The following is a 27,511-nucleotide window of genomic DNA, read 5'->3' on the forward strand; positions in this document are numbered from 1 at the left end:
AGCAATTAAGTAGAAATGCTCACGGTAGATTTCCAAGCAACGTAGCTCAAGGGGGCTTTCAGTAGCCCAGAGAGGACTCCACGAAAGAAGCTGTTGAAGCTGCCGCAGCATAAAGCATTCCTGCTGTCCATGTGTGAGTATCTCGTCCCCCAAACCCCTCTCCCAGGTCTGCAGGGAATCACCACCTTCCCCCAGGCGGAGGCAGATGGAGGTTCCACTCTCCCCTTCCAGGCCAGCGCTCGTAGATTTCCAAGGGCGGCGGAGGCTCCCTGTGACCCCAAGGATCAGCCCCTTCCAGTGCTGGGTCACCAAGCCAGGACCACCCATTCTTGCTAGCTCAGCCAGAATTTGGTAAAGATGGATCAGTGGTTGGAACCTGTTCGCTGGGAATACCTGCCCACCTCCCAACCCTGCCTTCACGGCTGGCTCAGCCTCTAGTGAACGTTTCCATTAGAACTCGCCCTACAGGGTCGTAGCGATGCGGTAATCACATGGATGGGAGTAACGCGCACTTACCGAACCTTTGCCTTCTTCTGGGAAGTCTTCTGAGCACCTTATGACATGAATTCGTTCCCTCCTTACACTGCCCCGTGAGACAGGGACAGTTATTAGCCTTCCCACCCACCCATCCAACGTGCCCAAGATAAAACGGAGACACAGAGAGGTTGAGCGGCTTGCATGAGATCACACAGCAAGGGGCTGGAGGAAGCGGGACGTGGAATTGGCTTTAGGACTTGCTCTTCCAGCCACGAGGCTCGCCTGTCTCCGGGAGACGACGGCCTTTGCTGTCAGCATGTGCCTCTAGGCAGTCCGTTTCTTACCCGCAGCACTTTTGGCTGTGCTCTCTCCACCCCATGTTGGCCCCTGCCTAGAACCCAGCCATTTTCTCTTCTCAAACAGCTAATGAAGTTCACACTTTAGCACTTCCCCGATAAAGATGGTCACACTAGACCCCCGTCCTGACTGCCCTGGGGTCAGGCACCAGACAGCTGGGGGTTGCCCCTACCTCCCAGAGCTCACCGAAGGCATCAGCCAATCCACAAGGGAGCCCAGAAATCTAGCTCGCCCCCCTCCACCTGCCGAACGTAAGCCGCCCCCTACAGCTCCAGCTTGCTGCTACCCTGACTCTGCGTGGCCCCGCAGCCTCGTGTGGAGACAGAGGAGGGAAAGAGAAGGGGGGGGGGGGAGAAAGAGAGAATGGCCGGCGCGGGGAGGGGGGCAGGAGTTGGGAAAGCAAACGATGTGGCTCCAGAAGACACAGCAGGCGACAGGCCGCGTGACTGTCGCCTGGCCACACCTTCCGAGACCGGGACGCACAGAAGGGAGCATTTAATACCGTCAAGACCACAAGGCGCTGAGTGGCACCAGCAGCAGCCACTGGTACGTGCTCCCCTGTGGGTCTTCCCGGAACAGCAGAGAGGGAAGCGGTTCCCGTTCCAGGCTCACACCCAGGAAGAGAGCAGAAGTGCTTTTGGGCTCTGTGTGCCCAGCGTGAGCCGGGGGTGGGCACGGGTTTTCCCTCCGTCCTCACCAGGACGTGTGAGTCCTTGACCAACAATCAGAGATGTTGAATGACTCCTTTAAAACAATCGGAAAGCTCTCGGGGCGCCAGGGTGGCTCAGTCGGTGAAGCATCCGACTCTCGATCTCAGCTCAGGTCTGGATCTCGGGGTCGCGAGTTCAAGCCCCGGGTTGGGCTCAGAGCTGGGTGTGGAGCCTACTTAAAAAAACAAACAAACAAAAAAAACCAACAACAACCCAGAAAGCTATCATTAAGTGTGGATGCCAGGATTCGAAGCCCAGAGGTACCTCCCTCTGCACCCTTCTGTGAAGGCTGCTACGTCCTACCCACAGCTAAGCCTGTTGTCCCAGGGCCCGTGGGCGTGGTACCCTCGTGTCTCTGGGGTGAGTGGGTGAGAGGCAGAACCAAACGTTCCATCCACCGCTCTCACCAAGGTTGTTCTTCGTAATCAGTCTCTCTGGAGGAGTGTTGATAACCCAAGAAACATTTGCCTCCTCGCTGGGCTCCAGCTGCCTGCCCGAGGAAGTCTGGTTCGTCCCCCACCCTGGACCCCCGCTTTATTCTCAATCCACGTTCACTGGCCTCCTGAGCTCAATGGCTGCTGCTCATTTTGCGTAGCTGAAGGGATGACGGATGCTTCTTACCTGGACCCCCCCCCAGGCGTCCCCACTCCTGGACCCCGTGAGGGCATCCTACCAGGGAAAGGAGTAGTAGGCAGGACTCCCATTGTCAATTTTCATCCACTCTCAGGACGGAATCGAGAATGTCTGCGTCGCCTCTAGGCCCCCGCCCCCTGCTACCTTCTCCCGTTGGCTCTCTGTTGACTCAACCCATGAGAATTGGATTAAACCCCATCCCAATGTATGGTGCAGAGGCAGAATAGCATAGGAATAAAGGAGAATTTGGAGTGAGCCAGATAGGTCTGGCCAAGATTCTTCTACCCACGCTAAACTCCTCTCAGCTTTATCGTCCTCTCCTGTAAAATGGTAACGGTAGGACTACCTATCTCGGAAGTTTGTCGTGAGGATCCAACGAGATCATGTATGTCTTTACACGTTGTGTTTATCGGATGCTACAGTGGCCTGACCAAGAGAGGTAGATTTTTCTCGTTAAATACGATACACAGAGGTAGTCGCGACATGATACCAATCACCGCCAAGGCTCAGATTCTTTTGTTTTCCTGGACTGCCACTCTTAGCATCAATGTCTTTTCCTCTTGATCGCAAGATGGCTGCGGCCGCCTGACCATTATATCCAAGTTCCGGGCAGATAGAGTAGCTTTCCTGGAAACACCGTCAAGTAGACTTCCATCCTGACCTCATTGGTCAGAGCCGTATCGCGTGGCCACCTTTGGCTGATATCGGTGATATCGGTAGGACGTTAGACGGTTCCTGGCACATGGTAATGCCTGAAAAGGCTCACTTAGCTCTTACGAAGGCAATAACAATGTATGATTTTTATATGATCCTGGCTCCTCTTGGAGCTGGAACCTAACCCTGAAGCCACAGTCCCATTTATATCCAGGCCTTGTCATCTTCATGAGCTCCCATCACCCAAGAATGGGGCTCTGAGTCACCTGCCCAAGATCGGCGTGTGCTGTGGGCTGAAGTGTCTACAAGGGCCACTGCACAGCCCCTGGGTCCCATCTCTTGCTTCCGTGCACTGCCCCCTTGTCTGATTGTCCTAGGGTGTCTCTTGGACCATCCAGCCACCGGCCAGGCACGTGCGTTCTCTTGGAAGTTACTAATAAAGCCTGGATGAAAAGCAGGGCCCCTACCGGTGGCTCTCGGCCTTTCTATCTCGGGAATCACACAGAAGCTGGCAGGTTCTCTTTATTCGGGTGCTCTCCAGTCTTGGTTCCAGCCACATGCCTCCCTCACCAAGAAACCACCTTAGCCCCTAGTCACCTTAGGGGGCCTTGGAGAGAGTAGGTGGGGACTTCGTTCACTGGGATCTGTGAGCTGCTTCAGACACTAAGGGAGCCAGTTTCTCAGCGAGAGCAATCCCTGTGCAAAGATTGTTGCAACAAACATCCATATCCCAGCTTCCCTGGGTAGGAGTTTCTTTAAAGTATTAACCTGAGGGCGCCTGGGTGGCGCAGTCGGTTAAGCGTCCGACTTCAGCCAGGTCACGATCTCGCGGTCCGGGAGTTCGAGCCCCGCGTCGGGCTCTGGGCTGATGGCTCAGAGCCTGGAGCCTGTTTCCAATTCTGTGTCTCCCTCTCTCTCTGCCCCTCCCCCGTTCATGCTCTGTCTCTCTCTGTCCCAAAAATAAATAAACGTTGAAAAAAAAAAATTTAAAGTATTAACCTGAGAGCGAAAGGGTGTGGCCACTGGGTACTCCCCTCTTTAACCTCGCTGTATATATCCGAATTGCTTACCAAAGTCGTCGTTCACGTTGACAGTTACACCGGCGACAGATAAGATAATTGGTTTCTCAGCATCCTCGCCAGCACCTAATATTGTCGGACCTTTTATTTATTTTTTATTTGTTTTTGTTGGACTCTTCACTGTTTGGAAACACCAAGTCCTTAAGATGGGGCTCCTTCGACGTGGGACTTTACATCTTCATGATGACCGAGGGGAGGGACATCTTTTTACGAGTTTCCCAGCCACTCATGCCCTGTAAACTCTCCAAGGCACTGTGCCTGTATAACCGTGTTCTCCAGTGCAGAACTGTGGATTTTGATCTGTGGAGGAGAAAATGCCACTTGTCCGTGAGACCCAGCCCTACCTGGGTGCAGTAAAAACATAGTTTGCTAACAAGAGCCCGTGAACCTGCACTGGGGTCCTCTGAACTAGGACTCAGGAATCGAGGTCCAGGGAAGGAGTGTCCAGGGGTGAGCCAGGTACAGAGGCAACGAAGCAACCAGACAGGACTCAGTTTATAAATACTGGACCGTAGCCAGGGTCCAAACAGCGTTCTAGGAGACCAAAGCTGAACGGGAAATGAAAGGTGAATTATAAATCGGGCTCCAGGCAAAAGAGAAAACTGGGGAGGGAGGGCACGAGGCAGCCAGGAGCCAAAGATTCTGTCTCCGTCCCAACAGGGAAGCACCCCCTGAACCACGGTGCGATAATTCACAAGGGAAAGGTCGGAGCAGGAGAACCGCACTTACGGGGTAGGGATGGGGGGTGGGGAGAAACCTGCCTGGAGCAGGTCTTGTGGGCCGTGCCTGGAGGAGCAGGAGCCTGGAAGGACCAGGATGTTGAGGATCCGTTGGTTAGACGAGAGGACCATCAACTGTCTCCTCTTGCTCACTGTGAGCCCCTACTGCATTTGGGGTGATCATGCACTGGTGAAAATACTCCTTTTCTAACCCTCGCTTTGCAACTAGGCTTGGCCAATGAGTTGCTAGCAGAAATCACCAAGTGGAGCTTCTGGGAAATCTGTTTAACAGGGGCTTACTCGGGAGGGATAGATGTTTGCCTCTTGCTTTTTTTCCTCTTGCTTGGAACGGGCCACGAAGGCTGGAGCTCTGGCAGCCATGGCATGACTTTGAGGATACTGGACTAGAAAACAGAAGATCCCTACCAGCAAACCAACCCCAAACTACTTATGTCTGGAGTTCTTTTATGTGAAGGAATACGCTCTGGGTTTAAAGCCCTGTAAATGGGTCTCTGTTAGTAGCAAGGGCAGAGGTTTGCCGGGACGTCTGCATACTTGACTATTTGGGGGAAGGGGGGGTGTTAATGACAGAGCAGGACAGATACAAAGTTTCATTAAATAACCAAACAATGCATCAGCAAAGCCTGCAACTCTTTTCCCAGTCTGTAACCTTATTTTTCTTCTTCTTCTTTTATTTGAGAGCGAGAGAATGAGCACAGGAGAAGGGAAGAGAGAGAGGGGGAGAGAGAGTCCCAGAAGCTTCCATGCTCAGCCCAGAGCCCGATGCAGGGCTCGATACCACGGCTCTGGGATCACGACCTGAGCCAGTATCCAGAGTCAGACGCTCAACCGACTGAGACACCCAGGCGCCCCAGGCTCTGCACCTTTCAATGTAGCGCCGCACTGGGTCAGGTCATTAGCAGTCGAGGATTTCTACACAGACATGATCACATGGCTTTAGAAATCTCTCCGGCCTTCCGAGTCCAATTCGGGGGTGTTCCCATCTTTTCCTTCCGCAGGTGGAGAAACTTGAGTTGTGGGTAGAGGACGTTATTTGCGCAAGGTTACAGAGCAACGTATCAAAGCTAGGTTTCCAGTATCCAGTCCCTTGTGCTGTCTCTCCCTACCTCTAACATAAGAATATTGCAGTAGATTGCCTTCCAAATACCATTGCTTTATTATCCTAAAGGAACCAGCCTCCTGAGTATCAGGCAAGCCCCGCCTGCACGTTGGGCACTGTTTCCATAGACATAACCCTCCCATTGCTACAGGAATTCTGGTATCCCTTCAAGTTCATTAAAACGGGATTTTTGCTGCATTTACCTTGTGTCAGAGCAATAACCATTTCACTCTGGGAAAATTTGCTCTCAAGGAATTTCCACGTCTTACTGTCGGTTGGAGGTAAGGATCTGCCCCAAAGTGTGGCGCTAAGAGCTTTCTTATGTTTAAAATGAAAAGCCAGCCAAGCATTTGTCCTGAACATCTTTGGCCAGCACCCATGCTCTCCGGTCCTGGTTGGCTTTGATGTCCCGCCCTGCTCCTGACCCACCCCCATCCGGGGATGGTTCAGGTCACCCTGGAGTATGACCTCCTGTGACCGGCCTCGAAGTGAAATTCCCCGGCCTTGTGGGGGGAGGGAACAGGGGCCGGGTGGTTTGGACTGTGCTAGTTTCGGTGGACACCTGTGTGGTCTGAGAACCGAGTCCCAAGGGAAAAATCGTCCCTGTGTTTATTCTGAAAGATCTCCTTCCCGAGCCCTCTGGGACTGTGACATTCGCGCCTCGGGAGGAAATCGGATATTCACCCTGGAAGCCACTTTCCACAGTTCTGGGAGGTCGGCTGTGTTGGAACAATCGGAGACGAGGTCAAGAGTGAAGGGAGAGGTGCTAAGAGACCCCTGGTTGCCCACCAGCTGGAGGAAAGGTAGAGGAAGGGCGGGAGGACAGTGGGACAAAACTGGAAGGGATACAGGCTGCACCTGCCCACCGTCTTTATCCACTAGACAGGGGGCTTGGACTCTGGTCAAACAGGCTGAGATCCACGAGGGTACCAGGATCAGGCTCCGGGGCCTGGATTCTAGGTAGCTCAGTCTGTTAGGACCTGCTTATAGGCAAGGGGGTGTTGTCCTATCACACATCCCAGCCCAGATTCCTGGAGCCTGCAGGCGAGAAGCATAACTGATTGGGGGCGGAGCTCTATGGTGATGGAGATTATGGCAAACCGGAGAATGTGAGCCCAATGACCCATTTGCTAACACGACAGTCTGGCTAGATACAACACAGTCCCATGCAGACTAACGAACGGTGACCTCCGATGAAGTGAGGAGTTTGGGGGGAAAGGCAGGGGACCTTGCGACGTGGAGCCCGCCTGGGTCCCCAGGCGTTGTACTTGGGGTCCTAGACCCAGCATCCGATGGGCATCGCGAGGTCAGAAGGGCGAGATTCGGCACCCGTTCAGTCGCGGGTTCATTTAAAACTTCCCAATGGGCTACTCTGTGTCAGGTCATGTGCTGGGCGCTGGAGACACCGAGGTGGGCAAGGAGACCCAGTGGATGTGGGGTTGGGGAGGGCGGCTTCATTCCAGCACCGGGCAGGGACTGAGGCCACTGACCAAGTCGGCCCAAGTCGGCTCGGGGTGGGAAAACCAGGCAAACCCATCGGTGGAGTCGGGCTCCGGGATCTGAGCAAGGCTGATACCAGGAGTCTCTGGTCGGGATTTCTGCTCCCCGGACAAAACCAGGGCGGGGCCGTGCAGCCGGGTTTGGCCAAGTGAGGGAGGCGGGTCCAATTAAAGTAGCCGCGGCAGGAATTTAATAAGCACGGGAACGTTTACAGAGACAGCTCCCTATTGGAGAACATGGCCTCGTTTCTGAGATTTGAAACGTTTGATGTTGTTCTGACTCTGTTCCGAGTTCCCAGCCAGCTCTGCAGAGGGCCCACATCCCAAGGAGCCTCCTTTGAAGGAGCCAGGCTGTCAATGGAGTTATACTAATTAGGCAACCAGAGTGGCCTCAAATGCCTGTCCTCATTTGCAATTCAGCGTGTCTATAATTTGCCAAAAAAAGAAAAAAAAAAAAGAATGCAAAAGTCCTCTCTGTAAAATTATTTCCAGGTTGGCGAGGGAGACTGCCTCGGTCACCATTTATGAAGCACTTAAAGTACCAGGCGAAAACGTCCTCGTGGGTGATGAAGGGGGGGCATTATAGTTTTGATCCCATTTTACAGATGGGGAAACTAGAGTTCAGGAAGGTGAAATATTCACCCCACAGCCACCCAGCTCGTAAGGGACAAAGCCCGGGTTTCCGTCCACCAGTCATTTATAACGGTGGTTCTCAGCCAGGGTGACTGTCCCTCAGGAGACATGCGACATTTTTCATTGTCACCGCGTGGGGTGGGGGGTGTTCTTGGCATCTCGTGAGTAGGGGTTAGAGCTGCTCCTGGACCCCCTGCAGTGCACAGGGCAACCCCCCACAACACAGAATTATCTGGCCCCAAAGGTCAATTGTGGTGAGTCAAGATTGAGAAAGCCTGATATCGCCCGAAAGAGCAGGTTTTAAATCTGCTGGCCTGACCGCAATTGCATGGTCTGGGGGAACTTTTCTGAGCCTCATTTAACATCTTTAAAACGGAAGGTGTGACAAATATAAAAGATAGCATATGAAAGTAACGCTCTTTGCTCTCTCTCTAGGTGGATAGATAGATAGATAGATAGATAACATCTTTCTTTTTGTCTTTCTCTCCGGAACTAATGAAGTGCATGTACATTACAGGAAGTCAAAGATTGGGATAAGTCTGAACTGCGTTGCTCGGTTCCATAAACCACAGCCCTGGCAGCCAGTGCCTTGCACCAAGAAAGCCTTCAGCCTCAGGATGGAAATCATGCAACCTTAGTGTCCGGGGAGGGTCTTAGAGATCAGCATTCAACCCCGTTAACAGATGGAGGTACCAAGGCTCAGGATGTACGGCCCAGATACCTGTTTCTTTGCCTTTCCAGCTTGCAGCCCCCCTTTTGGGAACAATACCTTCACTTCCCTTGGGGAAACATCCTTCCCTGGTCACAGTGATGTGATTAGGGTGAGAGCGACCCCTGATTCCAGGAATAGACACGTGACACTGGCTTGGCCAATGAGAATGTTCCATCTCCCCGGCCTTAACCATTGGTTCAGGAATGTGCACATGACCCACTTTGGGCCAATGAGAATAGATATGACTTCTTCTGGACTTGTTGCCTGTGAGCCATGAGAATGGAAAATCCGTAGAGAAAGTCCGCTCAGACTCACGACATCCCAGACTGAGCAGTACCGGGAAACAGAGAAAGGCAATACAAGAGCTCTAGCCCTGGGCATCTTGTTTGAGCCTCTGGATCCAGCCACGCCTGAGGCTCCGTCTTTTCATTTACGGGAGTGTCCGAGAAATCCTTTTTTGCTTAAGACAGCTGCAACTGAACTTGTTTCGTGGTAACACATGACCCGAGGTGAAATCAAGAGTCAGACACTCAACCGATCGAGCCACCCCGGCGTCCCTACCACTGTCCTCGTTTCTAACATCACAGGGTAGTTTTACCCATGGTTTGTTTGCTTTATTTTATTTTTTCACCAATGTGCATTCTGGGCGGGGCGGGGGCAACTTGTCTCTGCTCTACTGAGTCTCAGTAGGGGCAGCTCAGAGGGGAGGGGTGCTGGAGTCACCTAGAGACTCCTACGCCTGGCGTCGGGCCTGGGAAGCCTCGGACAGCTGGGCCCCCTGACATCTCTTAGGGTGGTTGCCCCAGCCCAGCACCTTCAGGCTCGCCGACGCCTCGCATAGCGGTTCAGGACTCCAGAGGCGTGTGTCCGTCCCGTGAGCGAGTGCCAGGCTCAGAGGTCACTGCTTCTCTCGCACCCAAACCTGCCCCGATTCAGGGAGCCCAGCGGGACCTCACCTGTCAGTGGAGACCTGACAGGTGAATAATGGTGCCAGGAGATGTTTTCTGCTTGATCTTGACATTCATAATAAATGAGATACAGCATATGCCCTCTTTTGTGGCCACCTTCTTTCGCACAACACTTTATTTACGAGATGCACTGTATCTGCGTTTCGTCCATGCCTATTTGTTACGGGCTGAAGGTTTGTGTCCCCCACAAATTCATGTGTTGAAATTCTGAGCCCCAAGTCGACGGCATTTGGAAGGAGAGGCTTTGGGAGAGGATTGGGTCATGAGGCTGGAACGCTACTGAATGGGATTGGCTCCATAATGAAAGGGACCCCAGACACTTCTCCTACCGTCTTTCTTGTCCTGCAAGGACACAGCAGGAACACGGAAGCGAACCAGGAAATGAGCTGTCACCTGATGTTGAATCTGCTGGTGCCCTACCCTTGAACTTCCCAGCCTCCAGAGGTGGGAGAAGTAAATGCTTGCTGTTTAAGCCCTCGGTCGAGGGTGTTTGGTTATCGCAGCCTGAACGGACTGAGACGGCATTGCTATACGGCATCCTACCGTGGGACCGCACCACAGAACCTTATCCCTCGCAGTGTGGTAGACATTTGGAACCTTGTCGGGTGGGGCGGTCACGAGTGGTGCCCCTACGCGGATTCTCGTGTGTGTCTTCTGGTGTTCTTGGGTGCACGTTTCTATGAAAACGCCTGGTCCTGGGGTATACGTACACTCACCTTAGGGGATTCTGACGCGTAGTTTTCTTTGGTGGTGGTTGTGCAAAGGCACACGCTTTCCCAGCAGTGCAGGAGGGTCCCGGCTGCCCCAGGTCCTGGCCGACATTGGTCTTTTCTGTCTTGTTTCAACCGCTCTGGTGGCTGTGACCATCTGGCATGCTTCCAACGGTATCAGTCCTTTCTGACCCGAGGCCATGCCGCACGTTCACGTAGATGTTCAAAAAAGTCTGCAGACGAAAGGATGTTTGCTTGGCTCTGACTGAGCCACCCTGGACTCCTGCAGGAACTGTCAACAGGAACTTGCAGAGCCCGACTGTGGAGTCAGATTGATGGATGTCCCCCCGTGGGGTTAGTGTGGTGACGCATCTATCAGCATGTTTGCTGCCCCTGCTACTTATTTTTCATCCCGTGGCCTGTCATTCTGTTCAACTCAGACCACGAGACTTTCAGAGCCTCAGGGAAGGGTTTTAGAGCAGGAAAAGCAGAGAAAAGTGCTTTTGGAGTTTCAAAAGCCAGAGCCCTGGAGCTTTTGGAAGACTACAAGATCGGAATAATCTCCCCCCCCCCCCCGCAAACTTCTGGGAGCAGGGGTGTGGTCAGCAAAACCGGAGCCCCCACCAAGATGTCCGTGTTCTAATCCCCGGAGCCTGTGAATGTGTTACCTTCCGTGGCCAAAGGGACTTTGCGGATGTGATCCAGCTGAGGATCTTGCGATGGGCAATTACTCCAGATGGTGCAGGTGGGCTCAATGCCATCACAGGGGACCGTGAGGGAGACGGGAGACTCAGACTCCGAGAAGAAGAGGGGACGATGCGAAGAGGCAGAGGTCAGAGCGATGGTTGCCGGCCCGAATATGGAGGCGAGGCCATGAGCCGAGGAAGGAGACGGCTTCTCCAGGTCAGGAAAGGCCAGGAAACCAATTCTTGCCTGACGTCTTCAGGAGGAATACGATCCTGTCACCTTTTGATTTTAGCCCAGTGAGGACCCTTTTGGACCCCTGACCTCCCACCAAACCGTCCGATAACGTGTTTGTGTTCTTCTAAGCCAGGGAGTCTGTGCTGATGCGTCGTACAAGGGATAGGACGCTGACCCTGGGGTCGAGGTAAGTAGAGCTCGGGGGAAAACAAAGCGAAACTGGAAGGTTCCTCCTTGAGAGGAAGAGCTGTCGAGGCCCAGGGGCCAAGTAGGGGTGAGTCCGTATCTACAAACCCAATGTCCACCTCACCCAGAGCGAAGGTCATGGCAGCACTGAACGACCTACTGACTGTCCAGAACATTGGCATCCATCCATTATTCAATCTACACACCGTTTGGCTCTGTCTGGACAATCGTCTCCCTTTCCCCAACCGAGGGGCCCATCTGCTTCATTTCTGAGGAGATACGAAAGCTAGCCCTGACCCTGACATCTGTGGGGTGCTCCTCCGCGCCCCCCCCCCCCGCGCCGTGTGGGCGTAGACAGGCCAGGGTCAACGTATTGCCCATTGCAACGGAAAAGCGTCGAGACCAAAGGAGGTACGAGTCAGGTGGTCTCGTCTCGCTTTCAGCTGGCCCCATGCGTCATTTCAGCATTCAAGAGAGAAAACCCGGTGGGGCCTTCTCAACAACCAAACAAGAATGGAAACAAACCAAAAACGCGGCAAGCTGGGGTGGTCTCCAGCGTGAGTCTGGCCCCACACCGTCATCGTGCGTTGGGGAAGGGGTAGGACCAAGACTTTGCAGACACGTGACCCTCAGCACGGAGCTGGGTGGGTCCAGGCTGGAATGCGGCCACCTCGTTTCTGGTGGAGACTTTTTTACACTTCACCACACCTGCCCAGGGTCATATTTTAAACTCACACGCTTATTCTCGTTGTTGTTTTTACCGAACTACAAGCAACGCAACATGATTATAAATCTCAGAGGCACGGACTGGCATCTCTTTGAAGCTTTGGTGTTTGTTTTTGTTTGTTTTTTGGGTTCTTTTTTCCCCATCTAACGGATGTAGCAAGCCCACGGTGTTTTAATATGTACTGCACCTTTATTTGATTTCATGGACAATTGGTTCTTTCACAAAGCAAGAGAAAATGAAGGAAAGAGCCTTTCCTCCTTCTTCCCAGCATGCAAGTTTCCTGGGGAAAGGAATTCCGGTAGGATGTAGGAGGCCAGCCTGTGGGGTCCAGCTCCCCGTGTACTGACATGCTGGTCACATAGGCTAGGGCTGTCAGCGGGGCTCTTGGGGGTGCATCCCTGATGACGAACACTGAAACTCTGGGCACCATGGGGGAGGCCAGCAGGTCACTGCTACTTGGCCTCCAGAGGGCAAGAGAAGCCAGGCGTTCCAGCTGGAAGGGTATTTCTCGACAACATGGGAGAGTTGAGAGTTAAGGGGAAATCAGTTTGTTGAGAAAGGCAGTGATGGGATGGAAGGAGGTCAGATCAGCATCACCATTGTCTCCCGTGACTGGAGGTCAGAAATTCATACTGGGTTCGGGTACCATTTTTAGGAGAGCGGGGAGGAGTTGCTTCCAGCGTAGCTGCACAGATCATCCCTTTGAAAACTCGAAAGGAAAGGCCTCTTCCCAGCTGAATAGAATCGAAGCATGAAGAATGATAACAATGCAAAAGCATCCATTAACATCGATCAAACGCTTACTGGGTTGCAGATGGTCTACTAAGAATTCTCATGCATTATTTTACCTACCTTACGAGGCAGGTGCCATTATCATCCCGACCCTACAGGTCTGAAGAGGGAGGCCTGGAGGGATTAAGACACAGCCAAGGTCACCAGTCTGCAGGTGGATGGCCTGGGATTTAAGTTGAAGCAGTGTGGCCCCAAAGTCCATGACCTTGACCATCATGCTATCCTCCTTCCTTCCACATGGGGTTAGCCCATCCCCATTTTAAAGGCTCAGAAACTGAGGCTCAGAATACTCTAAGTGAAGGTCATTGGAGGTAGGGCCCAGCTCAGCTCAATCTGGATTATTGCCGGGATTTCTTAGAAAGACACCTCCTCTCCCCACTTGGGTTGCTAAGCTGGTTGGTTGTAGGTTGGCCCCAAGATACTGGACCACCTTATACCGTCTGAAAGTTGAACCATCCCCTAGGAAAGCCGGGTTCTGAGGTGCTTTGGGGTCAGGAATGCCCCAAGACAGTTCTACTTCCATAATCTCATGAAATCACTCATCGGCTTAATTCAATGTGAGTTGGCAGGTGCCTATATTCTGTCTGCCGTCTGGATTCTTAGACGTACCCCCTCCAGCACGGTCCCTGCCCCAAGAGGCTGAGCTGCGTGAACTTCATTGCCAGCTCCCAAGGCTTTCGGCTTCCAGTAGAATCTGGCTGACGGAGCACACTGGCCAGACGTCGGAGGAAGGGGGAGGGGGAGGCCGGAGGTTCATTCCCTGACTGTGGCTGCACAGAGTGGGCTGGATGGCGTCAACCAAAGGTAGCAGGTGGCCCCTCCTCCCCTCCCTCCCCTCCCCTCCCCTTCTCCTTCTCTGTCTCTCCCCCGCCCCCGGCACCTGCCCCAGGATCTGGTGACAGCTCCTTTCTCTTGCCCCTCCAGGCCCAGCTGCTTTGCACTTTTGTAAATAGTTCCTTTGTTAAACGCTATTCATATCACCCCAGTTGAGTGTCCCATCTGCTTCCAGCTGGGACCATGACTGACACAGATGGCTTTCTGTCACTTACAACCAATAATCTCCATTATTCCAGGAAATAAAATACTTCAAGTACTACTTTCAGGCAAACGTGGTATTAAGCCCCTCATTTGCTTGACGTCGTTCATGGCTCACGGTAAACCGGCTTGGCTCATCATGCAAGTTGTCCCAAAGTGCTCAGTTGACCTTCCTGGCCAATGGCTATTACACCTGCCAACACGGAATTAATCTGTGGCCTCTTCCCATGGGTGATTGCTTCTAGGTGCCTTTATGAGGCACGTTGCCTTTCTTGATGCCTTCCTAGTCCTCAAAAGCCACCTCCTCCTTGAAGCCCTCTTTGCTACATTACTCCCCCAAGCAGTGTATGTCTTTGTTCTCAGTTGAATCACCCTGGCCATCCTCAAGCAGAGAGCTTAGTGAACTGTAAACCGACTTCCTGGTCCTTCCTCTGTCCCTGATGCTTAGAATAGTGCCTGACAGGTAGCAAGCAGCTACTTGGTGACAAGCATTTGAGGCAGCCTCACAATCAGGAAGAGGGAAGGGAAGCAGGAAGGGAGGGAGAGATTGAAGTTACTTATCGGAACCCGGAGTTAATCTTCAATTATGGCGTCATTTGTATTAGGAAGCTCTCAGGGCTTCTGAACACAAAAACTTACCTGTGGGGAGCGGAGCCCATTTCTACCACCTCAATTGAAATGAATTTTCTTTCTTTCTTCTTTTTGGGGGGGGGAGGGGCAGAAGGAGAGGGAGAGAGAGAGAGAATCTGAAGCAGCTTCCACACTCAGCATGGAACCCGATCTCACAACCTCGAGACCATGACCTGAGATGAAATCAAGAGTTGGATGCTTTGGGTGCCCGGGTGGCTCAGTCGGTTGAGCGTCTGAGTTCGGCTCAGGTCATGGGCTCGCAGTTCGGAGGTTCAAGCCCCACGTCGGGCTCTGTGCTGACAGCTTAGATTCTGTGCTTCTCTCTCTCTCTGCCCCTCCTCTGCTCACACTCTGCCTCTCTCAAAAATAAACATTTAAAAAATTAATTAAAAAGAGAGTTGGACCCTTAAGCAACTGAACCACCAGGTGCCCCCTTGAATTTTCTTTTCTTTTCTTTTTTTTTGCATGCTAATTCTACATCAAGAAGTCATTCCCGTAGACTCTGGCCAGTGTCCTTGTTGGCAATTGTTTCCTCTCCTATCGACACGCAGAGCCTGGCCCCCTCTGGGGAGAGCAGAGACCCCCTAAGATCACCAGACCACAGATTCCCCAGTCCTGGCCCAGCCTCCTGGATCCCACCCTGCCCTTTAAGCCAACCAGGAGAAGCAGATGGAAGAAAGATGCCCTCCCCAGCACCCTCCCTGCATCCGCCAGCCCGGCCTCATGCAGAGGACAACGCCTTCTCTCCACACCACCAAATAAATGCCAAGCCATTGATTGACTGCAACACTCGATTTCAACCCAGCAGAGGACCTGGCAGGCCTTTGATCAATATTTTCCACAACAGACCACTTCCCTATGATAAATGCACTAGTTGAGAAGAGGAACAGATTAACTTTTCAGTGCGGATGGCAGGCAGCAAGGAAGAAAAAGATGGCTCAATTCTTTCGGGAGAAGAGGATGGGGTCTATTTTCCGAGCTCCCTGCGACCATATTTCAGCCGCGAGAGAACCGTGAATGAGAAAGCTCGTTCCTAAAGGGTCTGGGGAATGCCCACCGTCAAAGCAAACCGGAGGCCGCCACCCCCCTACCTGTGTTGGACTCAGAGGAAGCAAGCGAGAAGCAAAGGTAACAGAGAGGGAACGGGAAAGATTATATATATTCTCTGGATTCTCGGGGCAGCTGAAGGATGAGGGCCGGGAGGAGCGGTGGCGTGGAAAGTGCACGCAAAGGGAAGATGGAAGTCCGGGGAAGTGTCCTGTCCCCTCCCCATAAATCCTTCTCCCTGACACGCAGCGCGGGGAACAAGGTGATTCTGCACGGTGATGGAACCGCGATTGCATCCGAGATCCTCCAGCCCCACAGACGGCGGGAGGGGCCCTCGAACAACAGCAGGAAAGGTGCTCAGGGATGAAGCGGTCAGACCAGGAGCCCAGGGAGCCCCGGGGGCCTGGAGTGCACACCCCGCGGCTGAGCTGAGGCGCTCCGGTGAGATCCAGCACAAAGAAATCACAGTGGCCACATCCCTCCATCCGTTTAAAACTATTTGGCCGTGTGCCAAGTATGTGCTTGCTAGGCACCGTGGGTCAGGAGGGAACCAGCAAGACTCAGACTCTGTGGTCAAGTTGCTTAATGAACGACGCTTGCGGTAATGACTGACAAGGAGTAAGCATCCCCTCCCTGCAGGCTGGGTGCTCAGCTCTACACATTGTATCATTTTGTGCTCCTCCTGTCCTTACCCTCCTTGTACAGATGAGGAAAGCGACACTTAGAGATGCGAGCTGACTTTCCCGAGGGCACACAGCTCCTGCGTGACAGGGCTGGAAGTCAGCGCCCCCGGCATTGTGACTCTGGCGCATTACATAAGAGTTGCGTAAAGTGGGCGGGTGCAGACTGGTTCCCAGGGGCAGGCAGGTCACACCGTCCGAGGAGAGTCAGGAAAGCTTCCCAGAGGAGGTGGCAGCTCCTTTTGTTATTGAAGGACAGGTTGGGTTTGAACAGGTGACGATGGAGATGAGCGTCCAGAGTCCAGCAAGTATGAGAATATCACCTTCCCTCCGACCGTCCTCCAAGAACCCGGACATGATGGTTGATTTCACATCAGTTTGACTAAGCCAAGGGGTGCCCAGATTAAACGTTATTTCCGAGTGAGCGTGTTTGGGGACGAGATTAACATTTGAATGGTGGGCTCAGTACTTTGTTCTCCCCTCTCCAGCCGGGCACCAGTCCATTGAGGGCCTGCAGTCGCCAAAAGGCAACAAAAGTTCGCTCCTTTGGCCTCCTGCCTGTCAGTTCCAGCTCCATCAATCGTCTCCTGCGATTGACTAGGATTTATACCATCGGCTCCCCTGGTTCTCAGGCTTTCAGACTTGGACTGGAATTATGCCACCAGCTTTTTGGGGCCTCCAGCTTATAGACGGCAGAGTTTAGCCTCCAGAATCATGAGCCAATTTCTCATAAATCTCTTCCTATACATATCTTATTGGTTTTGTTTCTGGAGAGCACTGACTGGTTCACGGGGCACGGTAAGGGGGGCAGGAGGCTTCCAACACGACCCCCAAAGGCCCGGCCGGTGCAATCCCATTGCCCTGAGTGCAGATGTTCCTATAGCAACTTCCTTCTAAGGAACAGACTATGGGGAATACGATGGCATGCCACGTCCAAGACTGGGAAGTCACAACATCTATGACTTCCATCTTGTTTGTTTGTGTTTACTCTCTCTGGTTCTTCCTGGCTTCACTGGATGAACCAAACTGCCGTGTTGTGACCTGTTCCACAGAGACTCGCACATAGCAAGGACATGAGGGCAGCCTATGGGTCACAGGCAGTGAGGAGCTGAGGTCCTCGCTACAAAAGCTACCAAGGACCTGGATCCTGCTGACGACCATGCTAGGGTGACATTGGGAGAGAATCCTTTCCCAATGGAGTCTTCCGATGACTGCGGCCCTGCCACACCTGGATGACGGTCTCACAAGGATCCCAGAGCCAGAAGACCTGGCTAAGCCAGACCCATATAAAGTGAAAGGTAATTTACATTGTTGCTTCCAAGCCACTAAGTTTTGGAGTAATTTGTTATGCAGCAATAGGAAACTGATACATTGGGTCACAAAAAGTGTTTACCTTCTTACTATCATCCTTACAGATGAATACAGTAGCCTTGTTATCTCTTCGTCTCCCAGCTTTCTCTCCATATTCCACGGTCCCTCAATATCCAGCCAACCTCAAGTCCACAGGGCTCCCGTGACGTCCGATATCTTTGTTCACGGGAAGGCATGGAGGACCCGAATGGACAGGTAAGCCAGCACTACCCCAGGCTCTTTGACACTAAGGTGGCTCCTCCATTAGCTGGTGGACCACGAAAGAGTGAGGCTGTCTTAGGGTTGAGACGAGGGCTCAGCGGAATTAAGATAATATTGAGACAGATGCCTCAACTCCGTCCCAAACTATAAATACCTCGCTGGCGAGATCCCCGAGGCAACTGTAAATACAAAGGTTAAAGGGAATTATGAAATTCCAGCACGATTTCAGTATAATTTGGACGTGAGCCCCAAATGCCAGAGCAGACCATGTGGACGTGCCAGCTGGAGGGTCCAGCTGGAGCCTGTCATCTTTAGGGTCCTCTGCCTCCCCCTCAGCCTAAGCCCAAATGACGCCACCAGCTGGCCATCCATATGGGACAAGGCATCGAAGGAAGGAGAGCACATACACGCAGAAGGACAGAGAGACAGAGAGAGAGCTGGGCAGACGTTTTCCCTCGTGGGACTGCATTTTGGACCGTGCATTCCATGAGAGGTAGAAAGTGGAAGCAAGACTTCAGAGATCTGTACTGATAACCTTCTGTTGCATCGTGGACACTGTGCTAGTCTCGCACCTGATCAGATTAGAAACATCCCCTTTCAAGAGCCGGGACTGTGTGAAAAGCAAACTCAAATGTGGCGGCTCTAGAGCACTGCAGGAAAGAGGCTGCCTCTCTTCGTCTCCTAGGCACCAATTGCCAAACACTCGGTGGCTTAAGAAAACCACAGGCTTATTAGCTACAGTTCTGGAAGTCAGAAGTGCCAACGTGGCCTCACCGGGTATCAGCAGGGCTCTGTTCTCTCTGGAGGCCCTGGGAGAGAACCTGTTTCCTCGCCTCTTCCAGCTTCTAGAGGCGTCCACATCCCTCGGCTCGTGGCCCCGTCCCCCACCTTCAGAGCAAAGCCCCTTCTTGTCCTGTCAGCTCTGCCGTTCTCGGTCTTCTGCCTCCTTCCTCTGCTTGCAGAACTTGGGTAATTACGCCGGGCCCCCTACAGAATGGAGATCATCTCCCCGTCTCAAGATCAGCTCACTGGCAATCTTAATTTCACCTTTGACCTGGTCCCCCTTTGCCACGTAAACCTGACCTATTCACAAGAATTAGGAAGCAGCCATCTTTGGGAGGCCATTATCCTGCCGCTCGCGTTGCCCAACCCACAGAATGGCCATTTGGGCACTTCCGACCCCACCCTTATCCCTGGGGTGACAAAAGGCAAACCAGAGGAACCTTTCCGGGGACCAAGGTCAACGGTTTGGATGCACCAAATTAAAGGGACTGACGCCCTGGAAAGCAGGCACCCAACAGTGGTCTCAAAGCAAACGTCTTAGCATCCCTGATTCAGTATTTATTGCCTCCTGTACGAAGTGGGGTCAGCCACCAACCGACCCCACGGAATGGGTGTGGGGTTTGCCCGATTCAAAAGTCTGTGTGGCTTAGTATGAATGCCGGAGGAAGCTCTCCCTCTGGATCTGCCCTCACCATTGTGTTTCCTGTGTTAGACTCTCCGTACCACATTTCCCAGCCTTTCTGTTTCATAAGATGCTGGAAGCAAATAATCACTTCTGTCTTCAGTTCCAGAACATTCATCGTCTTGTGTACTCCGTGCAATTTTCCAAATCACAAGCTAATTAAATACTCCAGCAAAGGGCTAAGAGTAGATTAAACATTGATGTGGGCATCCATCGATTGGCGCATTTCCTTGACTCCTGGCACAGTGTATCAATAATATTAAATAATCTCTTAATAAAACGTCCTCCTCGTGATACCTCCCCCCCCCTTCGCTCTCTCTGAAAATGCAATTGCATAGGAAATAAACACTCTTTGTAAATGGCCATCAATAAACGCCAAATAGGATGGAAGGGATGGGGTAAGCGGAGTTCTGGTACACGTGCTTGATTGTATTACAGTCGAAATAAATCCGGACAAACTGCCCTGGACAGCACTAATTCAGGATGCGTGGATGCCTGTGGGTTATATTTTTCCCCTTTATTTCTTAACAGGACCTGCCTGTTCGGTTCAGCAGGGATTCAAAAACATTTACTCGATGCCTCATTGCAAGAGCAAACACTGTACTCAGCAACACTCTACGTCAGGTGCTGGTGCTCAGCTATGCTGGCCCCCGATGTCCCAGGTAGTTCCTTGCAAGCATCTTAGGATCCAGGCCCTAGTGTTATGCTGTCAGACCAAAGACATTGGGGCTTGGAGACGCGACGAAATCTGCTCTTTCTCGGCCATACAGAGAGTAGTAATTGGCAGCAGCAGGATTTTATTCCGGGTCTGTCTGATTCAGGAGCTGCGTTTCTTTTCTTTTTCTTTTTTTTTTCTTAATGTTTATTTTTGAGAGAGAGAGACAGAGCACGAGCGGGGAAGGGGCACAGAGAGAGAGGGAGACACAGAATGCGAAGCCGGCTCCAGGCCCTGAGCTGTCAGCACAGAGCCCGACGTGGGGCTCGAACTCACGGACTGAGAGATCATGACCTGAGCTGAAGGCGGACGCTTAACCGACTGAGCCACCCAGGTGCCCCCACGGGAGATGCATTTCTAACCACTGCACAACATTACCTACTTCATGCCAGACCCTCGCCTGGGAGTCTGAGATGTAGTTGTGAATCGCAGGAGGTCCTTGTCGCGGAAAAAGCTGTAACCCTACTGGGTTGACATCCTATTTGTACTTCAAAAAAAAAAAATGTGTTTATTTGAATGAGTTGCATGGTCCTGAATTGCAAAAAAAAAAAAAAAAAAATAAAAGGGGGTCCCAAATTGAAAAAAAAAAAAAAAAAAAAAATATGAAAGGGTACACAGCGAAAAGTGAGTGTCCCTTTCGTCCTGTTCTAGAACCCCTAGCTATTTACCTTCTCATTAAATAGCAGAAAACGAGTACTCCCCTCCTCCTTTCGCAACCAGGAAACACTGTCGAAGCGAATGGAAGGCGTAAACGAGATTGAAAGGCGACGCCGAGCGTCCTGTGTTCATCACGCGCTATGGACGCTGAGCAGGGCAGGGCCAAGTTGACCCACAGGGTCAGGCCACCAAGACGCGAGAGGCGAGAGCCTCAAATCCAGGCTCAAAAAGGAAAAGAAGGCGAGGCCCACCGGCCGCGCGGGGTCAAACGGTTCTACCATCGCAGTGGCTCAACGGGGCGGCAGTTTGTTTCCCGGGCGACGAGGGTCTGTGCCCCACATTCAGGGGCTCAGGTTGCTTCCGTCCTGGGGAGGCGTAGCCAGGTTTCCCTGGCGGGGTGGATGATTATGAGGGAGGGTGTTATGGGCACGCGGAAGAATGCCACGTATCACTTCTGCCCACATCCCCTGGGGCTGATTTTAGCTACATGGTGCTCACTGCACAGAGGCCTGGAAATTGGAACCCAGGTGGGCTCCCCGGAGGCAGAGGAAACAGGGGGACCTCAGAACCAGCCCTCTACTTTCCGGGTCCTGCTCAAGGCCAGATGCCGTGAGTGCAAATAGGCGATGAGAAGTCTGGATGTGGTCTCTTGGGAGACCGTAGGGGGAGGGGGGCAATACCAGTCCCCAGCTGAACGGGAGTCGGGAGCGGGACCCCTGTGCAGGAAGGGAGATGGAGACAGCTGCAGCCCGAGGAATCTCTTCCGGCAGGATAACTCTTATTTCTTTGAGCCCAGAATGCCTCAGTGATGGACGTTTCTTGAGAGGACGCAGCTTTCTAATGCTTGGATTTAGAGCACGTAAGAGATCAAACTGTTCCTAAAAATAATTGGGAAGTGTTTTGTGTACTTAAGATAAGGCAATGCTATAGATGAGAGAGAGAGAGAGAGAGAGGTTGATAGTGATGTATATTTACACAAAGTTTCTATGTAAGATATTGCGTATATAGAAAACTCAGAATACAGCGAAACCTTGGTTTGCGAGCACGATTCGTTCTGGAAACGGGCTTGTAATCCAAAACGCTTGTGCGTCAAAACCAGTTTCAAGAACCATTGGCTCAGTTGTGATCATGTGACGCTGGGCGTCACGTACGACTCGCGCTGCAAGACAGCGCTCGTTTATCAAGTTAAAATTTATTAGAAATGCTCATTTTGTGGAATGCTCGAGAACAGGCTACTCACAGTCCAAGGTTTTATATTCTGATAGGGGTATTGATATGTCCAGAAGGTGTAAGGGAACGAGTCTACACAGTACATGTGATTGGACTCCCAGGACAGACAAGGATACGGGCACCTCCTGGTTTCTCTGCTCACTGCAGGTGCCGCCTTGGGCCAGGGTCTGGATGCCTCTGTGTGCTAACCGCCTGTGGAATCGCTTCATCCATCACCTCCCGCGAGCAAATTCCGGAGATGTGCCACTGTCCTCATTCTCGGTCCATCCTCTACCTAGCAACTGCAGTGATATTTTTTAAATTTTACCTTAAAGGGAGGGGGGTGCTGGGACAGGGGCTGAGGGAGGAGAGAGAATCCCCAGCAGGCTCCATGCTCAGCCCTGAGCCTGATGTGGGGCTCGATGGAACCCTGGGATCACGATCTGAGTCGTAATCGAGAGTCAGATGCTCAACCAACCGAGCCACCTCGGTGCCACCCCCCCCCCCTTTTTTTTAGTTGCCATGATATTTTTAACGGTAGATTTGACCATGTATTTCTCCCAGGCCAGCACTTTGCTCAGTACTCTCTTGTGCTTACCCTCTGCTGGTCCAAGCACTTTGGAAAACAGTTGGCGATTCCTTATAAATTAAACCTACACTGGCCATATGGCCCAAGCCCCCCACTCCTAGGTGTGCACGTAAACAGAAATGAAAACATATGTTCATTTAAAGACCCGTATGTGAAAGTTTATAGCGGCGTTATTCAAGACAGCCCAAAGCTGGAAACGACCAAAATATCTATCTACCCGCAGATAAATAGAAAAACAAATTATGGTATATCCATATAATGAAATATTCCTTTGTAATTAAACACACACACACACACACGCAAAGCAGTGATATTCACAGCGCGGATGAATCTCAAAAACATCGTGCTGAGTGAAGGAAGGCAGATCCAAATGATGACACATTGTATCCTTCGTTTATCTGAGGATCTAGAAAGCGCAAGCTCAGCTAAGGTGACAGAAGGCAGACCCGTGGTTGCCTGGAGCGGAGGGAGGGGGTTGACCGCAAAGGCAGCACAAGGGAACCTTCCCGGCGGATGGGAATATTCTGTATCTCAACTGGAGAGACAGTTACGGAGGTGTGGAGAGCTGGCAGAATGTACTGGACTGTGTACTTGAACTGGGAATATTTGATGGTATGGAGATTACACTTCAATAAGTTGACGTTAAAGTAACAAGATTGAATCTCCCCGTGTGGTTTTCCCTCTCATTCGGAATGACTTCCAAAGTCCTTACCACAGCTACAAGGCTCGGAATTTCTTCCTGTCCTGCACAGCATCTCGCCCCCAGTGCCGGGCACGCCGGCCTCCCTGCTGATTCTCTAACACCCACCTCCATGCCCTTGCCTTTCCAGAGCCTTCCACTTGGACAGCACCTTCCCTGGCTCCTGTCATGGCGGCTGTCTTCACCTCTCCAGGCACCTGCTCGTAGGTCACGTCCTCAGAGCACCCTCTGATTCCCACTCCCATTTTTTTTTTTTAATTTTAGAGTGAGAGCACAAGCTGGGGAAGGGGCAGAGGGAGAGAGACAGAGAGAGAGCATCTTAAGCAGGTCCCATATTCAGTCTGGAGCCCGATGCGAGGCTCGATCCTACAACCCTGGGATCGTCATCTGAGCCGAAATCAAGAGTTGGATGCTCAACCAACTGCACCACTCAGGTGCCCCTGATTCCCCCTTTCTGTCACTCACGATACCTGGAGTCTATTTTTTTTTAATTTTTTTAATGTGTTTTATTTATTTTTGAGACAGAGAGAGACAGAGCATGAACGGGGGAGGGGCAGAGAGAGAGGGAGACACAGAATCGGAAGCAGGCTCCAGGCTCTGAGCCATCAGCCCAGAGCCCGACGCGGGGCTCGAACTCACGGACCGTGAGATCGTGACCTGAGCCTAAGCGGACGCTTAACCGACTGAGCCACCCAGGCGCCCCACCTGGAGTCTATTTTAAGCTGGCCTCATGCAGCTTATCGCAACCTGAAAATATGCCTAATGAATTTGGCGTCTGTTTTCCGGAGCTAGAATGAATGTTTTGTGAGGGCAGGCATGGTGTTTCATCTCCATAATCTCCACACCTGTTATAGTGCCTGGTGCATCATAGGCTCTCAACAAACATGTGCTTGATTTAGTAAAATATGAGTGTGCCCATACACATATATGCACATGCATATACACACATGTATGTATATGCACGTATACGTATAATGTAAAGCACTAAGGGCTATGAAGAAAGAGTGTGTGTATACGTGTGTATACGGGGGACATATGGGATGACGTACTCAATGAAAACATCTCTGAGGAGGTGACTTTTAAACAAAAACTAAACGTAACAGGGGAGTGAATCGTGCAGATAGCTGGATGAGAGCATTCCGGGCAGAGGAACCACAAGTGCAAAGGCCCTGAGGTTGGCATTCAGTAACGGTGAGGTCAGCGTATCTGAAACAGAACGAGTGCGCCCCCCACTCCCTGCCCCCCCATATGCCCTATCGGCGTGTAAGTTTCCTTTACATTGTTGCTCCTTTGATCATTCATGTAGTCGTCTGTCTCTTCTACCGGACTGTGAGTTCCACAAAGGGAAGACCGTGTCTGTTTTATTCAAAAGGACGTATCTGCACCGATGGAGTGCCTGGCACAGGGTGGGGGGGACGTTCGAGCACGTGGTGACAAGTATGAACTGTTTCATGAAGGAGCGAGAGCGGAAGGAGAGGAGAGAGCGTCGCATTGGCCTGGACAAGGGACTCTTGGCTTCATGGCTTCCAATGGGAGCACCGGTGATCCGCTGGAGCGCGGGCCGCCTCACGGTCCTGTCCAGAGTGGGGAAGGAATCGAGGAACCTCCTGGCTTTGATTACATGGTTTGGCCAGATGGCAAGCAAGGGCTTTCCCACCCAACTCAGACCCATGGCTGGTGCGGGCACAGCCGATTCTGCCATTCCTCCAGTCTCACTTGGTTATGCGGGCACGTCGGGGGAGGCGTTTGAAGTAACGTACGGACCCCTGAGGCATTTTCCAGGGGGAGAAATATCCCACCCTATTCTGTCACCTCTCCTTTCAGCACAAGACCTTTCTTACTTGGAGAGTCATTTTTCCTGATGGCCAAAAAGTAAGAACGTATTACACTTAAACACCCGTGGGCACAGATAGACCCCCCCCCACACACACACATACACACACATACATACACCATTCATAATTTACCACGTAAGAGATAAGCCCTGGTGATATTCTGTTGTATTGAACGCCACTCTTTTGGTGTGTGAGGATGCATCCTTTAGAACATATGAACATCACAGGGCGTCTGGGTGGCTCCGTCAGTTAAGTTGCTGACTCTTGATTTTGGCTCAGGTCGTGATCTCACAGTCGTGGGGTCGAGCCCCGCGTCAGGCTCCTTACTGCCTCACTGACAGCGTGGAGTCTGTTTGGGATTCTCTCTCTCCCTCTCTCCCTGCCCCTTCCCTGCTCATGCTTTCTCTCTCTCCCTCTCTCTCTCTCAAAATAAACATTTAAAAAAGAAATATGAACACCATACAAGAAATGTTATTTTGTAACATTTTTTAAATGTTTATTTATTTTTGAGAGAGAGACAGAGACAGAGACAGAGTGTGAGCAGGGGAGCGGCAGACAGAGAGAGGGAGACACAGAATCCGAAGGAGGCTCCGGGCTCCGAGCTGTCAGCACAGAGCCCGACGCGGGGCTCGAACTCATGAACCCCGAGGTCATGACCTGAGCCGAGGTCGGACGTTCAACCGACGGAGCCACCCAGGCGCCCCTATTTGGTAACAAATTTAAATAAAGAGCTTATCTGAATGACTTCTCTCACTGTTGAATAGCCTGCTAAACTCAAATTTCAATGCTACTTCACAGAGGTGCTGTGAGTTTATTTAAGTCAATGCCCTGGTATTGAGTGTTTAGATTTGCTGTCACCGTGTTTATACACAGCTGCCAGGGAAATCTCTGCCCACATCTTTTCTTCGCCATCTGTGTCCCTCACCTGGGGACAAAGTCGGAGAGGCCTGCTGGTGGGGAGAGGGGAGCACAAACATCCTGGACGAGGTCACGTCCGCCGTGTCGTTCTCCAGAGATGCCGAACCCTCTGTCCACCAAGCCCGTGTTTCTCTTTTCCCCCAGGTCTCCCCAAATGTGTTACCTTTTTATTTTTGAATCACTTCTCCCAGAGCCAGTGATGGAACCATTCGTCCTCTGCTTGCTCACCAATACTGTAATTTTTATCAACAGGATGCATGCATGAGTGAGAAAACAGATCCAAAGAATTAATGATAATGTAGCAAAGAGCTCCCACCCCCTCTCCCCTGCATTTTACGTGTAGCGACCCATGGATTCCCTCCTAAGTTGTTGGGCTTATATTTCTCCTGATGGTTACCTCCTTATCATCATACGATAGAGACACTTACATTTGTTAAGATCCCATATTTAGAAAATACTCGTTTCCTTGATATTAACACTTACACGACACTGTCTCCTTCTTCCCCAGCTTCCTGTTTCATCGTTACTTGTAATTCCTTATTATTGCATTATTCCTTTTTGTTCTTCTGTTGGCTACTCTTTTTTTAAGGCTGTTGCTTAAAAGCTGAAACCTCCTAAGGTGTAAGGTTTTTTAAGCAATATAAACTGAATACAAATTGAGTTCAATTCATATGAATTGAATATACCCGTTTCATACGACAATATGAAATTCTGTCATAATTTCAAATGACAGAAAAGTTGTAAAAGTTTTGAAAAGATTCTCTGCATACCTTTCACCCAGATTCCACAAATAATATTCTTATTGGCTCTAAATATACTGACATCACCATACGCATATGTAGATAAGCATACATATTACTGTTATTTAGTAGAAGCTTCTGAGCTGTTTGAAAGTTGCAAATGTGTTATACTTTTTGTTTCAATTATTTTTTTTAGTTTTTATTTTTGAGAGAGAGAGAGAGAGAGAGAGAAAGCATGCACGAGGGCAGGGCAGAGACAGAGAGAGAGGGAGAGAATCCCAAGCAGGCTCCTCACTGTCAGTGCAGAGCCTGATGTGGGGGTCGATCCCATGAACCATGAGATCATGACCTGAGCCAAAACCAAGAGTCGGACACTTAACCGACTGAGCCACCCAGGCGCCCCTTCACTTCCGCTTTAGATTGAATGTTTGTGTTCCCTCCAGCAGGCGAGGACACAAGAGTTTCCAGATCACCACAACCTGACCATGCTGGCCCCCTGACTGTGGACTTCCAGCCTCCAGAACCGTGAGCTAGAAATTTCTGCCCTTCACAATCCCCCCAGTCTGTGACGTCGTGTTACGGCGGCCTCAACAGACAGCTTCTGAATACTTCAGTGTGAATTTCCCGAAAACCAGGCCATTCTCTTCCATAACCACGGTGCGGTGATCAAAATCAGGAAATGACACTGAATCATCACGATTATCTCATCTACAGATCTTACTCAAATTTCACCAATTGCCTGCTAATGTCCTTTGTAGCACAACCAAGGAAAATTGGCTGCCTTTTTAACTGCAAATAATAAATACGGATCTCCGTTTCTTG

At 51.4% G+C, this 27,511-nt stretch overlaps 1 long non-coding RNA gene across 1 annotated transcript; it reads left to right on the plus strand.

The window, feature by feature from the left end:
- Positions 1–9: 9 nt before the first annotated feature.
- Positions 10–27,511, plus strand: LOC121022474 (uncharacterized). The gene is made up of 2 exons (XR_005786962.1): positions 10–133; positions 27,133–27,511. It is a non-coding gene; the product is annotated as an uncharacterized LOC121022474 (long non-coding RNA).

This window comes from Herpailurus yagouaroundi, unplaced genomic scaffold (genome assembly GCF_014898765.1).
Source record: "Herpailurus yagouaroundi ecotype Mexico unplaced genomic scaffold, PumYag 410, whole genome shotgun sequence".
NCBI classification, from domain to species: Eukaryota; Metazoa; Chordata; class Mammalia; order Carnivora; family Felidae; genus Herpailurus; species Herpailurus yagouaroundi.